The following is a 14,799-nucleotide window of genomic DNA, read 5'->3' as shown; positions in this document are numbered from 1 at the left end:
ATAAAGTAGAAAATAAGATTTTAAACCTACCGGTAAATATTTTTCTCGTAGTCCGTAGAGGATGCTGGGGACTCCGTAAGGACCATGGGGATAAACGGGCTCCGCAGGAGACATGGGCACTTTAAGAAAGACTTTAGTTCTGGGTGTGCAGTGGCTCCTCCCTCTATGCCCCTCTATGCCACAGTTAGAGAAACTGTGCCCAGAGGAGACTGACAGTATGAGAAAAGGATTTTGTTAATCCAGGGCAAGATTCATACCAGCCACACCAATCACACCGTATAACTTGTGATAAACTACCCAGAAATGAGTACGAAAAAACAACATACTGTAGCATCAGTGCAGGACCGATGCAACTATAACATAACCCTTATTGAACCAATAACTATATACAAGTATTGCAGAAGTAGTCCGCACTTGGGACGGGCGCCCAGCATCCTCTACGGACTACGAGAAAAAGATTTACCGGTAGGTTTAAAATCTTATTTTCTCTAACGTACTAGAGGATGCTGGGGACTCCGTAAGGACCATGGGGATTATACCAAAGCTCCAAAACGGGCGGGAGAGTGCGGATGACTCTGCAGCACCGATTGAGCAAACATGAGTTCCTCCTCAGCCAGGGTATCAAACTTATAGTATTTTGAAAAGGTGTTTGAACCTGACCAAGTAGCAGCTCGACACAGCTGTAGTGCCGAGACCCCTCGGGCAGCCGCCCAAGAAGAGCCCACTTTCCTCGTGGAATGGGCCTTGACCGATTTCGGTAACTGCAATCCAGCCATAGAATGCACTTGCTGAATCGTGTTACAAATCCGGCGAGCATTAGCCTGCTTTGAAGCAGGGGCACCAATCTTGTTGGTTGCATACAGGACAAACAGCGCTTCAGTTTTCCTGACTCTAGCCGTCCTGGCCACGTAAATTTTCAAAGCCCTGACCACATCAAGTAACTCGGAATCCTCCAAGTCACGCGTAGCCAAAGGCACCACAATAGGTTGGTTCATATGAAAAGATGAGACCACTTTTGGTAGGAATTGAGGACGGGTCCGCAATTCCGCTCTATCCACATGGAACACCAAATATGGGCTTTTATGTGACAAAGCTGCTAATTCCGACACTCGCCTAGCCGAAGCCAAGGCTAATAACATGACCACCTTCCACGTGAGATATTTTAACTCCACCGTTTTAAGTGGTTCAAACCAGTGTGATTTTAGAAAACTTAACACCACGTTAAGGTCCCAAGGTGCCACCGGAGGCACAAAAGGAGGCTGAATATGCAGCACTCCTTTTACAAAAGTCTGAACTTCTGGAAGAGAAACCAATTCTTTTTGAAAGAAAATGGATAAGGCCGAAATCTGGACCTTAATAGAGCCTAATTTTAGGCCCAAATTCACTCCAGTTTGTAGGAAGTGAAGGAAACGGCCCAGATGGAATTCTTCCATAGGAGCATTCCTGGCCTCACACCAAGAAACATAATTTCGCCATATACGGTGTAATGTTTTGACGTTACATCCTTCCTAGCCTTTATCAGCGTAGGGATGACCTCAACCGGAATGCCTTTCACTGCTAGGATCCGGCTTTCAACCGCCATGCCGTCAAACGCAGCCGCGGTAAGTCTTGGAACAGACAGGGCCCCTGATGCAACAGGTCCTGTCTTAGAGGAAGAAGCCACGGATCTTTGTGAGCATTTCCTGCAGATCCGGAAACCAGGTCCTCCGTGGCCAATCTGGAACAATGAGGATTGTTCTCACTCCTCTTTGTCTTATTAATCTCAACACCTTGGGTATGAGAGGAAGAGGAGGAAATACATAGACCGGCCGGAACACCCACGGTGTCACTAGGGCGTCTACAGCTACTGCCTGAGGGTCTCTTGACCTTGCGCAATACCTCTGTAGCTTTTTGTTGAGCCGGGACGCCATCATGTCTATCTGTGGCAGTTCCCACCAACTTGTAATCTGTGCAAAGACTTCCTGATGAAGTCCCCACTCTCCCGGATGTAGGTTGTGTCTGCTGAGGAAGTCTGCTTCCCAGTTGTCCACTCCCGGAATGAACACTGCTGACAGTGCGCTTGCGTGATTCTCCACCCAGCGAAGAATTCTGGTGGCTTGTGCCATCGCCACTCTGCTCCTTGTGCCGCCTTGGCGGTTTACATGAGCCACTGCGGTGATGTTGTCTGACTGGATCAGAACCGGTTGGTCGCAAAGTAAGGTTTCCGCTTGACGTAGGGCATTGTATATGGCCCCTAGTTTCAGGATGTTGATGTGAAGACAAGTCTCTTGACTTGACCAAAGACCTTGGAAATTTCTTCCCTGTGTGACTGCTCCCCAACCTTGGAGGCTTGCATCTGTGGTCACCAGGATCCAGTCCTGAATGCCGAATCTGCGTCACTCGAGACGGTGAGCACTCTGCAGCCACCACAGGAGTGATACCCTGACCCTGAGGGACAGGGTGATCAACCAATGCATCTGTAAATGTGACCCAGACCACTTGTCCAGTAGGTCCCATTGGAAAGTCCTCGCATGAAACCTGCCGAATGGAATGGCTTCGTATGATGCCACCATCTTTCCCAGGACTCGAGTGCAGTGATGCACTGACACAAGTTTTGGTTTCAATAGGTTCCTGACAAGAGTCATGAGTTCCTGGGCCTTTTCTATCGGGAGATAAACCCTCTACTGGTCTGTGTCCAGAATCATGCCCAAGAAAGACAGACGAGTCGTAGGAACCAACTGCGACTTTGGGATATTGAAAATCCAGCCGAAAATCCAGTGAAAGTGATACGCTGTTCAGCAACTGCTCTCTTGATCTCGCTTTTATGAGATCGCTCAAGTACGGGATAATTGTGACACCTTGCTTGCGCAGGAGAACCATCATTTCCGCCATTACCTTGGTGAAAATTCTCTGGGCCGTGGAGAGACCAAACAGCAACGTCTGAAATTGGCAATGACAGTCCTGTACCGCAAATCTGAGGTACGCCTGATGAGATGGATACATGGGAACATGAAGGTATGCATCCTGTACACAAATGCGGACAACAGGTGTCAAGCCGTATGTTGCCTTTGTCAAGCTGTAATAAGTAGGGGTAAGGACGTTAACCACCTCAGAACATCCTCCCTTATACGTCACCTGCAGCGCATTAATCATAAGTCAGTGACAAGTTCAAAAACTTTGGATGACAGCGGAAGCAGTCCACTGACCTCTAAATCCCTTCCTCTTGTAACCAAGCTCCTGCAAACCACACCACCAACTCCCTCAGTGTCAATTTCCTCCTTAGACAGGAAAGCCAATAGTCCTGCAGGCCATGTCACTGGCACGTCTGACGAGTCCTCTCCTGCCTGGGATTCCTCCGATGCATCCTTGAGTGTAACGCCTACTGCTGCTGGCGCTGCTGTTGTTGCTGCTGGGAGTCGATCGTCATCCCAGAGGGGAAGTCGGAAGACCACTTGTACTACTTCCAGTAGGCAATTGACTGTCCAACAGTCCTTTGCGAGGAAGATGAAATATCACAGCAGTCATCCTGCTGCAAAGCGGATAACTCAGGTCTTGTCAGCCTGGGTGGTGAGAAACGTGGTTCCGGTATCCATCGTTAATTCAGAGGCAACTAGAGACTTGATTGAGGTACTGTGTCCCCGGTACCAAATGCCATCTAGGTTCCATTTCTCTAGGCAGGCGATACCGAAAATGTACACAGACCTCAAAAAAGAGTCACCAGTGTCCTAAAAAAAGCAGTTGTACCCAATGTCCACTAGTCCACATGTCCGTGGTTAAGTGGAGCAGGGCAGACTCAGGGCTATATGACTGTGACAGCCCACTGGGTAGATGTATTGCCTCCCGCAGCAAGAACAGCAGCGGCGGCACCAGTAGCAGCATCTCGCAAATGCCAACTCATTCCTAGGCAGGCAGTATCACCGCTTTCCATAAGAGGCACACAGCTGACAACCTCTTACGGAAACTGAGGAACATCATCGCAGAATGGCTTACCCCAATTGAACTCTCCTGGGGATTTGTGACATCGGACAACGCCACCAATATTGTGCGTACATTACATCTGGGCAAATTCCAGCACGTCCCATGTTTTGCACATACATTGAATTTGGTGGTGCAGAATTATTTAAAAAATGACAGGGGCGTGCAAGAGATGCTGTCGGTGGCCCGAAGAATTGCGGGCCACTTTCTGCATTCAGCCACCGCGTGCCGAAGACTGGAGCACCACCAAACATTCCTGAACCTGCCCTGCCATCCTCTGAAGCAAGAGGTGGTAACGAGGTGGAATTCAACCCTCTATATGCTTCAGAGGATGGAGGAGCAGCAAAAGGCCATTCAAGCCTATACATCTACTCACGATATAGGCAAAGTAGGGGGAATGCACCTGACTCAAGCGCAGTGGAGAATGATTTCAACGTTGTGCAAGGTTCTGCAACCCTTTGAACTTGCCACACGTGAAGTCAGTTCAGACACTGCCAGCCTGAGTCAGGTCATTCCCCTCATCAGGCTTTTGCAGAAGAAGCTGGAGACATTGAAGGAGGAGCTAAAACAGAGCGATTCCGCTAGGCATGTGGGACTTGTGGATGGAGCCCTTAATTCGCTTAACCAGGATTCAATCTGTTGAAATCAGAGCAATACATTTTGGCCACCGTACTCGATCCTAGATTTAAAACCTACATTGTATCTCTCTTTCCGGCAGACACAAGTCTGCAGAGGTTCAAAGACCTGCTGGTGAGAAAATTGTCAAGTCAAGCGGAACGTGACCCGTCAACAGCTCCTCCTTCACATTCTCCCGCAACTGGGGGTGCGAGGAAAAGGCTAAGAATTCCGAGCCCACCCGCTGGCGGTGATGCAGGGCAGTCTGGAGTGAGTGCTGACATCTGGTCCGGACTGAAGGACCTGGCAACGATTACTGACATGTCGTCTACTGTCACTGCATATGATTCTGTCACCTTTGAAAGAATGGTGGAGGATTATATGAGTGACCGCATCCAGGTAGGCACGTCAGACAGTCCGTATGTATACTGGCAGGAAAAAGAGGCAATTTGGAGGCCCTTGCACAAACTGGCTTTATTCTACCTAAGTTGCCCTCCCTCCAGTGTGTACTCCAAAAGAGTGTTTAGTGCAGCCGCTCACCTTGTCAGCAATCGGTGTACGAGGTTACTTCCAGAAAATGTGGAGAAGATGATGATCATCAAAATGATTTATAATCAATTCCTCCGTGGAGACATTCACCAGCAATTGCCTCCAGAAAGTACACAGGGATCTGAGATGGTGGATTCCAGTGGGGACGAATTAATAATCTGTGAGGAGGGCGATGTACACAGTGAAAGGGGTGACGAATCGGAGGATGATGAGGTGGACATCTTGCCTCTGTAGAGCCAGTTTGTGCAAGGAGAGATTGATTGCTTCTTTTTTGGTGGGGGCCCAAACCACCCAGTCATTTCAGTCAGCCGTGTGGCAGACCCTGTTGCTGAAATGATGGGTTCGTCAATGTTTTTCTTTTCAATCTAAGCCCCTGCAGTTTTCTGTAAGAATCTGCTTCGCTATGATGATCAACAAGTCACAAGGGCAAACACTCAGGGCTGGAGGCGTAGATCTTAGGACCAGCTGCTACAAGCATGGCAAAGGTGTCACTATCATTGGTGACACCCAGAGAGGCAGCGAGGAAGATTGTAATGCAGTGCGCGCAGATAAGCAGTGCAATGGTAAAAAGGAGGCATGGTCTCATAGGTAGGGGTGTGGCCTGTTGGCCTGAATCTCCATTTTGTTGCTCCGGGTATCCCGGGGGTTGGGGGCTGCACCCGGGGACTAGAGTGTGAGTGGTGCTGGCTCCTGCACAGTGACAGAAACTGGGTGTTGCACGTAATGTCACAGTGAAACACCCATATTCTGTCACTGAAGAGGAGCCGGCACTTTGGTGTCACCCCCCTTGGCGGGTGACACTCGGGTGTGGGCCGCAACCCCATTGTGATGCCACTGACCCATGGAAAGCTTTACGTGGCTTACCCATGTGTTAGCAGCCCCAAGCATCTTTTGTGTTAGTCCCTGAAGAAAAACTTCAAATATTTACAAATAAATGTTGTAATCAATGGGCCTAATTCAGTAAGGATTGCAAATTCCGCTAAGTAACAGAATTTGCAATCCTTTGGTTCACATGCTGGGGCCACCCAGCATGCCGCCTCCCTTCTTGACCACGCTGAAATTGCAGTCGCAGTGCAGTTCAGCGTGATCATAAAAAATGGGTTAGCCTCCAGTTGGTGCAGACTGTATGTGTGCGCAGGAAGCCGCCACCATTTTTGTGATCGCAGCTGCTGCATGTGATGTCATGCAGCCGCTCTGACCACGCCTCCTGTTTCTCCGTTGCCGACCCCATTTTGAAGCCCTGCCCACGCACCGCTCCATCTCCGACTTAGAAATGGAGTGTTGCTGAGCCCCCCCCCCAGCACCGATTGACAGTCAGAGGCGATCGCATTATCTGCGGGGTGCCGCAGAAAATGCAGGCGCATGCGTATGCTCTTAGCAATTTTTGCAGTTGGATTGCTTATTGCGATTGCAATCCAACCTGAATCAGGCTCTATTACCTATCACAATGCACTGCGGGTAGTACAAAATGGGGTTAATATAAGAGAAAACCCCCCAGAGCTGTGCTCCTTAACTGTCCCTGGTGGCTAGTGTAGCGGCTGCCCAGTAATCAGTGTCCACGCCAGTGCGCACATGGCCCGCCCCCTACAGCCACGCTGGATCACGGTATAGTGCGGGCACAGAAGTACCTTACCTCCCTTTCATCAGCGGCCTCGTGATCCCGGAGGGCGGTGTGTGTGTGACTGACCTTAGGAAGAAACCGGAGCCTCCGCTGCAGTGACCCAGCAACCAGGGCACGGGAGTATACTGCGCCGCTGGGAGTGATGGAGCTGCAGTAAAGATGTCTATTAGACCTAGCCTGCTGCAGCCCTTGTAGATTCTTATAAAAAAAAGTTCTTCTTTTCTTGTCAAAATTAATAGCTAAGAATAGGCTGCCTGAGGCAGCCCCCTGTTAAGTGGCCTGCTACTGAAGGCACCAACTACAAACTGAGCTCCCTGTTCATGGAAGCGAGGTTATAGAGGAGGGGGCGCTGAGCATCTTGGGAACAGTCAAAAGCTTTGAGCCTGTTGGTGCCTCAGATCAAGATCCTACTCTACACCCCAATGTGAATCCTTGTGGAGTCCAGTGTACCCCACAGAAGAAATGAATGTGTCACACCCATTGGCAGCAACATTAGAATAGCTGCTGATGGGCACAATTGAGAAAGGAAGGGGGGAAAACATTTGAATCCAGCACATATATGGAATTTGAATATGTAATTTGTACCTTCCTACTTTAAAATGTAATGGATGAACCTCACCCTGTGAGAACTATCTTCATGATCAAGAGATCTCATACGCAAGAAAAGCATGTGTTGAGATAGGGCTGTGGAGGGCGGCTGCTCGGGCACACCCCCGTCAAGTTAAGGAGATTCAACTGAGGAAGCACAAGAAAACTCTTGTCTGGGGACAACAACTGCAGGGAGACCACATATTTTCAGATAAACATGAGAGGGCGGAAGGCTGCCTAATACTGAAGCACCCACAAACATCAAACCATATGCAACAACTAGTGCAAGCATTCCTAGGGAAAGGTCTGCAGCAGACGGATTTGCATACGGTGATGTCATCCAAGCAGTGGGCCAAAGTTGGCTGGAACCCTCATCTGCATATGAAAAGAGAAAAGGGGCGCTTGGATGACCCCTAGTTCGCATTGAACACCCCCACCCTCCTTCGGTGTGGGGCTCATGTTGGCCATGCCCCTGCCCCTGAAGCATTCAAGCTGATTTCTTGCAGCAGCTGGGCACTGTAACAGCTCCAGAGCTGCTCTGTAAGGCAAGTAAAAGGGCGTGGGCCCTGCAGCACTACCTGTAGTTCGCATTGTGCGTTGGAAGGCACAAAGTAAGCAGACGGGAGAAGTCAGGATAGTGCGCAAGGGCATAGAAGGGAGGGGCTCAAGAAAAGAGAAGTGGAAACAGACAGCAAACTAGGCTGGAGAGAGACCTGAGACAAAGAGATCTGAATTATACCAGAGCCAACCAGGGGAAAGCACAAATGCAGTCCCCCCCCTACCACAAATTATGCAGTCGAGTTTCCCACATTTGGGGAAATCACAGAGGTCAGCATACCCAGAATGCAATGAATGAACCTCACCCTGGGAAAACAATCTTCATGACCATGGTATCACCTATGCAAAATAAGTATGATTTGAGATAGGGCTGGGGAGGGCCGCTGCTCAGGCACACCTCCGTCAAGTAAAGGAGATTCAACTGAGGCAGCACAAGGGAACTCTCATCTGGGGACAACAACTGCAGGGAGAACACATTTTCAGACGAATGTGGGAGGGCAGAAGGCTGCCTAATACTGAAGCACCCCCCAAACAACAAACCAAATGCAACAACTAGTGCAAGCATTCCTGGGGGAAGGCCTGCAGCAGATGGATTCGCATATGGTGATGTCATCCAAGCAATGGGCATAGTTGGCTGCAACCCTCGTCTGCATATGAAAAGAGAAAATGGTCACGCAGGGCATGGCGGCCTTTGTGGGGTTGCGCTTGGATGACCCCTAGATCGCTTTATACACCCCCATCAGTGTGGGGCTCATGTTGGCCATGCCCAAGCCCCTGAAGCATTCAAGCTGATTTCTTGCAGCAGCTGGACCCAGTAACAGCTCCAGAGTTGCTCTACAAGACCAGTAAAAGGGTGTGAGCCCTGCATCTCCACCTGTAGTTTGCATACACACATATATAGGACAGCATCTCTTATATGCCCCAGGGGCAATAAAATAGTAGCCTTATCTAGGGTATCCGTCCATGCCGCTACAGCACTACACACCGAGGCCGACGCAATTGCCGGTCTGAGTAAGGTACCTGAATGTGTATAAATGGACTTCAGGGTAATCTCCTGTTTGCGGTCAGCAGACTCTTTGAGGGAAGCCGTATCCTGGGACGTGAGGGCTACCTTCTTGGATAAGCGTGTTAATGCTTTGTCCACCCAAGGGGAGGATTTCCATCGTAACCTATCCGTTGATGGGAAAGGATACGCCATAAGAATCCTTTTGGAAATCTGCAGGGGATTCCCAAGCTTTTTCACATAACTCGTTCAGCTCGTGTGAGGGGGGAAAGGTTACCTCAGGCTTCTTTACCTTGTACATATGTACCCTCTTGTCAGGGATAGGGGGCTCCTCTGTGATGTGCAAAACATTTTTTATTGCCATAATCATATATCAAATGTATTTTGCCAATTTTGGCTGTAACTTTGCATCATCGTAATCGACACTGGAGTCAGAATCCGTGTCGGTATCTGTGTCAACAATCTGGATAGTGGGCGCTTATGAGACCCTGACAGTCCCTGCGACATAGGATCAGGCATGGGTTGAGACCCTGACTGTCGCAAAGCTTCAGCCTTGTCTAATCTTTTGTGCAATGAGTTTACACTAGCATTTAAAACATTCCACATATCCATCCAATCAGGTGTCGGCGGAGACACCACGTTCATTTGCTCCCGCTCCTCTCTAATATAGCCTTCTTCCTCAGACATGTCGACACACGCGTACCGACACACCACACACACAGGGAATACTTTTACTGAAGACATTTCCCCCACAAGGCCCTTTGGAGAGACAGAGAGAGAGTATGCCAGCACATACCCCAGCGCTATATAACCCAGGAATAGCACAGTAACTTAATGTTTGCACAGTAGCGCTGCTGTATGTAATTTGCGCCGAATTATGTGCCCCCCCCCTCTCTTTTCAACCCTCTTGTCTACCGTGGTATAAGCAGGGGAGAGTCCGGGGAGCTTCCTCTCATCGGTGCTTTGGAGAAAAAATGGCGCTGGTGAGTGCTGAGGGAGAAGCCCCGCCCCCTCGGCGGCGGGCTTCTGTCCCGTTTAAACTGTACAATTGGCGGGGGATCATACATATATACAGTGCCCAGCTGTATATATGTTATATTTTTGCCAAAAAGAGGTTTATATTGCAGCCCAGGGCGCCCCCCCTGCGCCCTGCACCCTTACAGTGACCGGAGTATGTGAGGTGTATGGGAGCAATGGCGCACAGCTGCAGTGCTGTGCGTTACCTCAATGAAGATCATGAAGTCCTCTGCCGCCTCTGAAGTCTTCTTTTCTTCTCATACTCACCCGGCTTCTATCTTCCGGCTCTGCGAGGGGGACGGACGGCGAGGGTGAGATCCTGCGTACCAATCCCTTTGGAGCTAATCCCTTTGGAGCTAATGGTGTCCAGTAGCTTAAGAAGCAGGACCTTGCAACTCGGAGAGTAGGGCTGCTTCTCCCCCCTCAGGCCCTCGATGCAGGGAGTCTGTTGCCAGCAGTGCTCCCTGAAAATTAAAAACCTAACAAAATACTTTCTGTCAGAAAGCTCAGGAGAGCTCCTGAAAAGCACCCAGTCTCCACTGGGCACAGTATCAAACTGAGGTATGGAGGAGGGGCATAGAGGGAGGAGCCAGTGCACACCCAGAACTAAAGTCTTTCTTAAAGTGCCCATGTCTCCTGCGGAGCCCGTCTATCCCCATGGTCCTTACGGAGTCCCCAGCATCCTCTAGGACGTTAGAGAAAATAGGATTTTAATACCTACCGGTAAATCCTTTTCTCTTAGTCCATAGAGGATGCTGGGCACCCGTCCCAGTGCGTACTGTGTCTGCAGTTATTAAATGGCCCTTAACTCCAGAACATTTATGTGGAGACAACTTTCCCGACTTGACCATCTTCCTTGGACGTTTTCCCCCTGTGTGACTGCTCCCCAGCCTCGGAGGGTTGCATCCATGGTCCCTAGGATCCAGTCCTGGATCCCGAACCTTCGCCCCTCTAGGAGGTGAGAACTGTGCAGCCACCAATGGAGTGAGATTCTGGTCTTGGAAGACAGGATTATCCTCCGGTGCGTGTGTAGGTGGGATCCGGACCACTTGTCCAACAGGTCCCACTGGAACAGTAAAGCCACGCCCATCCCAACAAAGCCACACACCCTATTTTGCGGCGCGCGCACATTTATCCCTTTAATAGTGCCAATTGTGGGGAGCGTCAAAGAATTTTTTGGCTTGGGGGAGAAAAATTTCTAGTTACGCCACTGATCCCAAATCATACTTATTTTGCATAGTAGATACCATGGTCATGAAGATTGATCTCCCAGGGTGAGGTTCATTCATTGCATTCTGGGTATGCTGACCCCTATGATTTCCCCAAATGTGGGAAACTCGACTGCATTATTTGTGGTAGTGGAGGACTGTGTTTGTGCTTTCCTCTGGTCAGCTCTGGTAAAAGTCAGATTTCTTTGTCTCAGATCTTCCTCTAGCCTTGTTCTTCTTTCGAGAGTTCCCTTATGCTGCCTCAGTTGGATATCCTTCACTTGACAGGGGGGTGCCCGAGCAGCGACCCTCCCCAGCTCTAGCCCATCTCATACTTACCTGCCAGGTGAGATACTATGATCAGGAAGGTGCTTCTCCCAGGGCAAGGCTCACCCATTGCACTCTGGGTGTGCTGCTCCTGTGATTTCCCCAAATGTGGGACACTTGACTGCATAATTTGTGTTTCCTCTGGTCAGCTCTCGTATAATTCAGATCTCTTTGTCTCAGGTCTATCTCCAGCCTAGTTTGCTGTCTGTTTCCACTTCTTTTTTCTTGAGCCCCTCCCTTCTATACCCTTGTGCACTATCCTGACTTCTCCTCCCGTCTGCTTACTTTGTGCCTTACAATGCACAATACGAACTACAGGTAGTGCTGCAGGGCCCACACCCTTTTACTTGCCTTACAGAGCAGCTCTGGAGCTGTTACAGTGCCCAGCTGCTGCAAGAAATCAGCTTGAATGCTTCAGGGGCTGGGGCATAGCCAACATGAGCCCCACACCGAAGGAGGGTGGGGGTGTTTAATGCGAACTAGGGGTCATCCAAGCGCCGCAAAAGGCCGCCATGCCCTGCATACCCCTTTTCTCTTTTCATATGCAGATGAGGGTTCCAGACAACTTTGGCCCACTGCTTGGATGACATCACCGTATGCAAATCCGTCTTCTGCAGACCTTCCCCCAGGAATGCTTGTACTAGTTGTTGCATTTGGTTTGTTGTTTGGGGGTGCTTCAATATTAGACAGCCTTCTGCCCTCCCATGTTCATCTGAAAATATGTGTTCTCCCTGCAGTTGTTGTCCCCAGATGAGAGTTCCCTTGTGCTGCCTCAGTTGAATCTCCTTTACTTGACAGAGATGTGCCTGAGCAGCGGCCCTCCCCAGCCCTATCCCAAATCATACTTATTTTGCATAGGAGATGCCATGGTCATGAAGATTGTTCTCCCAGGGTGAGTTTCATTCATTGCATTCTGGGTATGCTGACCCCTGTGATTTCCCCAATTGTGGGAAACTCAACTGCATTATTTGTGGTAGTGGGGGACTGTGTTTGTGCTTTCCTCTGGTCAGCTCTGGTAAAAGTCAGATTTCTTTGTCTCAGATCTTCCTCTAGCCTTGTTCTTCTTTCGAGAGTTCCCTTGTGCTGCCTCAGTTGGATCTCCTTCACTTGACAGGGGGGTGCCCGAGCAGCGACCCTACCCAGCTCTAGCCCAACTCCTACTTACCTGCCAGGTGAGATACTATGATCAGGAAGGTGCTTCTCCCAGGGCAAGGCTCACCCATTGCACTCTGGGTGTGCTGCTCCTGTGATTTCCCAAAATGTGGGACACTTGACTGCATAATTTGTGTTTCCTCTGGTCGGCTCTCGTATAATTCAGATCTCTTTGCATCAGGTCTCTCTCCAGCCTAGTTTGCTGTCTGTTTCCACTTCTCTTTTCTTGAGCCGTTCCCTTTTATGCCCTTGCGCACTATCCTGACTTCTCCTGTCTGCTTACTTTGTGCCTTCCAACGCACAATGCGAACTACAGGTAGTGCTGCAGGTCCCACAACCTTTTATTTGCCTTACAGAGCAGCTCTGGAGCTGTTACAGAGCCCAGCTTCTGCAAGAAATCAGCTTGAATGCTTCAGGGGCTAGGGCATAGCCAACATGAGCCCCACACCGAAGGAGGGTGGAGGTGTTTAATGTGAACTAGGGGTCATCCAAGCGTCGCAAAAGGCCGCCATGCCCTGCACACCCCTTTTCTCTTTTCATATGCAGACGAGGGTTTAAGCCAACTTTGACCCACTGCTTGGATGACATCACCATATGCAAATCCATCTGCTGCAGGCCTTCCCCCAGGAATGCTTGCACTAGTTGTTGCATTTGGTTTGTTGTTTGGGGGTGCTTCAGTATTAGGCAGCCTTCTGCCCTCCCATGTTCATCTGAAAATATGTGTTCTCCCTGCAGTTGTTGTCCCCAGATGAGAGTTCCCTTGTGCTGCCTCAGTTGAATCTCCTTTACTTGACAGAGATGTGCCTGAGCAGCGGCCCTCCCCAGCCCTATCCCAAATCATACTTATTTTGCATAGGAGATACCATGGTCATGAAGATTGTTCTCCCAGGGTGAGGTTCATTCATTGCATTCTGGGTATGCTGACCCCTATGATTTCCCCAAATGTGGGAAACTCGACTGCATTATTTGTGGTAGTGGGGGACTGTGTTTGTTCTTTCCTCTGGTCAGCTCTGGTAAAAGTCAGATTTATTTGTCTCAGATCTTCCTCTAGCCTTGTTCTTCTTTCGAGAGTTTCCTTGTGCTGCCTCAGTTGTGTCTCCTTCACTTGACAGGGGGGTGCCCGAGCAGCGACCCTCCCCAGCTCTAGCCCAACTCCTACTTACCTGCTAGGTGAGATACTATGATCATGAAGGTGCTTCTCCCAGGGCAAGGCTCACCCATTTCACTCTGGGTGTGCTGCTCCTGCGATTTCCCCAAATGTGGGAAACTTGACTGCATAATTTGTGTTTCCCCTGGTCGGCTCTCGTATAATTCTGATCTCATTGTCTCAGGTCTCTCTCCAGACTAGTTTGCTGTCTGTTTCCACTTCTCTTTTCTTGAGCCTCTCCCTTCTATGCCCTTGCGCACTATCCTGACTTCTCCCGTCTGCTTAATTTGTGCCTTCCAACGCACAATGCGAACTACAGGTAGTGCTGCAGGGCCCACACCCTTTTATTTGCCTTACAGAGCAGCTCTGGAGCTGTTACAGTGCCCAGCTGCTGCAAGAAATCAGCTTGAATGCTTCAGGGGCTGGGGCATAGCCAACATGAGCCCCACACCGAAGGAGGGTGGAGATGTTTAATGCGAACTAGGGGTCATCCAAGCGCCGCAAAAGGCCGCCATGCCCTGCACGCCCCTTTTCTCTTTTCATATGCAGACGAGGGTTGAAGCCAACTTTGACCCACTGCTTGGATGACATCACCATATGCAAATCCATCTGCTGCAGGCCTTCCCCCAGGAATGCTTGCACTAGTTGTTGCATTTGGTATGTTGTTTGGGGGTGCTTCAGTATTAGGCAGCCTTCTGCCCTCCCATGTTCATCTGAAAATATGTGTTCTCCCTGCAGTTGTTGTCCCCAGATGAGAGTTCCCTTGTGCTGCCTCAGTTGAATCTCCTTTACTTGACAGAGATGTGCCTGAGCATCGGCCCTCCCCAGCCCTATCCCAAATCATACTTATTTTGCATAGGAGATACCATGGTCATGAAGATTGTTCTCCCAGGGTGAGGTTCATTCATTGCATTCTGGGTATGCTGACCCCTGTGATTTCCCCAAATGTGGGAAACTCGACTGCATTATTTGTGGTAGTGGGGGACTGTGTTTGTTCTTTCCTCTGGTCAGCTCTGGTAAAAGTCAGATTTATTTGTCTCAGATCTTACTCTAGCCTTGT

General features: G+C 49.7%; 7 non-coding genes and 1 pseudogene across 7 annotated transcripts; 7 read left to right on the top strand and 1 right to left on the bottom strand.

The window, feature by feature from the left end:
- Window positions 1-8,076: 8,076 nt before the first annotated feature.
- Window positions 8,077-8,241, bottom strand: LOC135020317 (U1 spliceosomal RNA). The gene has a single exon (XR_010217754.1). It is a non-coding gene; the product is annotated as a U1 spliceosomal RNA (small nuclear RNA).
- A 2,887-nt stretch (window positions 8,242-11,128) lies between these two features.
- LOC135020346 (U1 spliceosomal RNA) lies at window positions 11,129-11,292 on the top strand. Its single transcript, XR_010217782.1, has one exon. It is a non-coding gene; the product is annotated as a U1 spliceosomal RNA (small nuclear RNA).
- A 152-nt stretch (window positions 11,293-11,444) lies between these two features.
- On the top strand, window positions 11,445-11,607 carry LOC135020273 (U1 spliceosomal RNA). The gene has a single exon (XR_010217716.1). It is a non-coding gene; the product is annotated as a U1 spliceosomal RNA (small nuclear RNA).
- A 674-nt stretch (window positions 11,608-12,281) lies between these two features.
- On the top strand, window positions 12,282-12,445 carry LOC135020342 (U1 spliceosomal RNA). Its single transcript, XR_010217778.1, has one exon. It is a non-coding gene; the product is annotated as a U1 spliceosomal RNA (small nuclear RNA).
- A 152-nt stretch (window positions 12,446-12,597) lies between these two features.
- LOC135020296 (U1 spliceosomal RNA) lies at window positions 12,598-12,760 on the top strand. Its single transcript, XR_010217739.1, has one exon. It is a non-coding gene; the product is annotated as a U1 spliceosomal RNA (small nuclear RNA).
- A 671-nt stretch (window positions 12,761-13,431) lies between these two features.
- On the top strand, window positions 13,432-13,595 carry LOC135020336 (U1 spliceosomal RNA). The gene has a single exon (XR_010217772.1). It is a non-coding gene; the product is annotated as a U1 spliceosomal RNA (small nuclear RNA).
- A 152-nt stretch (window positions 13,596-13,747) lies between these two features.
- On the top strand, window positions 13,748-13,889 carry LOC135020309 (U1 spliceosomal RNA; annotated as a pseudogene).
- A 692-nt stretch (window positions 13,890-14,581) lies between these two features.
- Window positions 14,582-14,745, top strand: LOC135020330 (U1 spliceosomal RNA). The gene has a single exon (XR_010217767.1). It is a non-coding gene; the product is annotated as a U1 spliceosomal RNA (small nuclear RNA).
- Window positions 14,746-14,799: the final 54 nt, after the last annotated feature.

This window comes from Pseudophryne corroboree, unplaced genomic scaffold (assembly GCF_028390025.1).
Source record: "Pseudophryne corroboree isolate aPseCor3 unplaced genomic scaffold, aPseCor3.hap2 scaffold_346, whole genome shotgun sequence".
Taxonomy (NCBI): domain Eukaryota; kingdom Metazoa; phylum Chordata; class Amphibia; order Anura; family Myobatrachidae; genus Pseudophryne; species Pseudophryne corroboree.
This window is presented reverse-complemented; position numbering and strand designations above follow the sequence as displayed.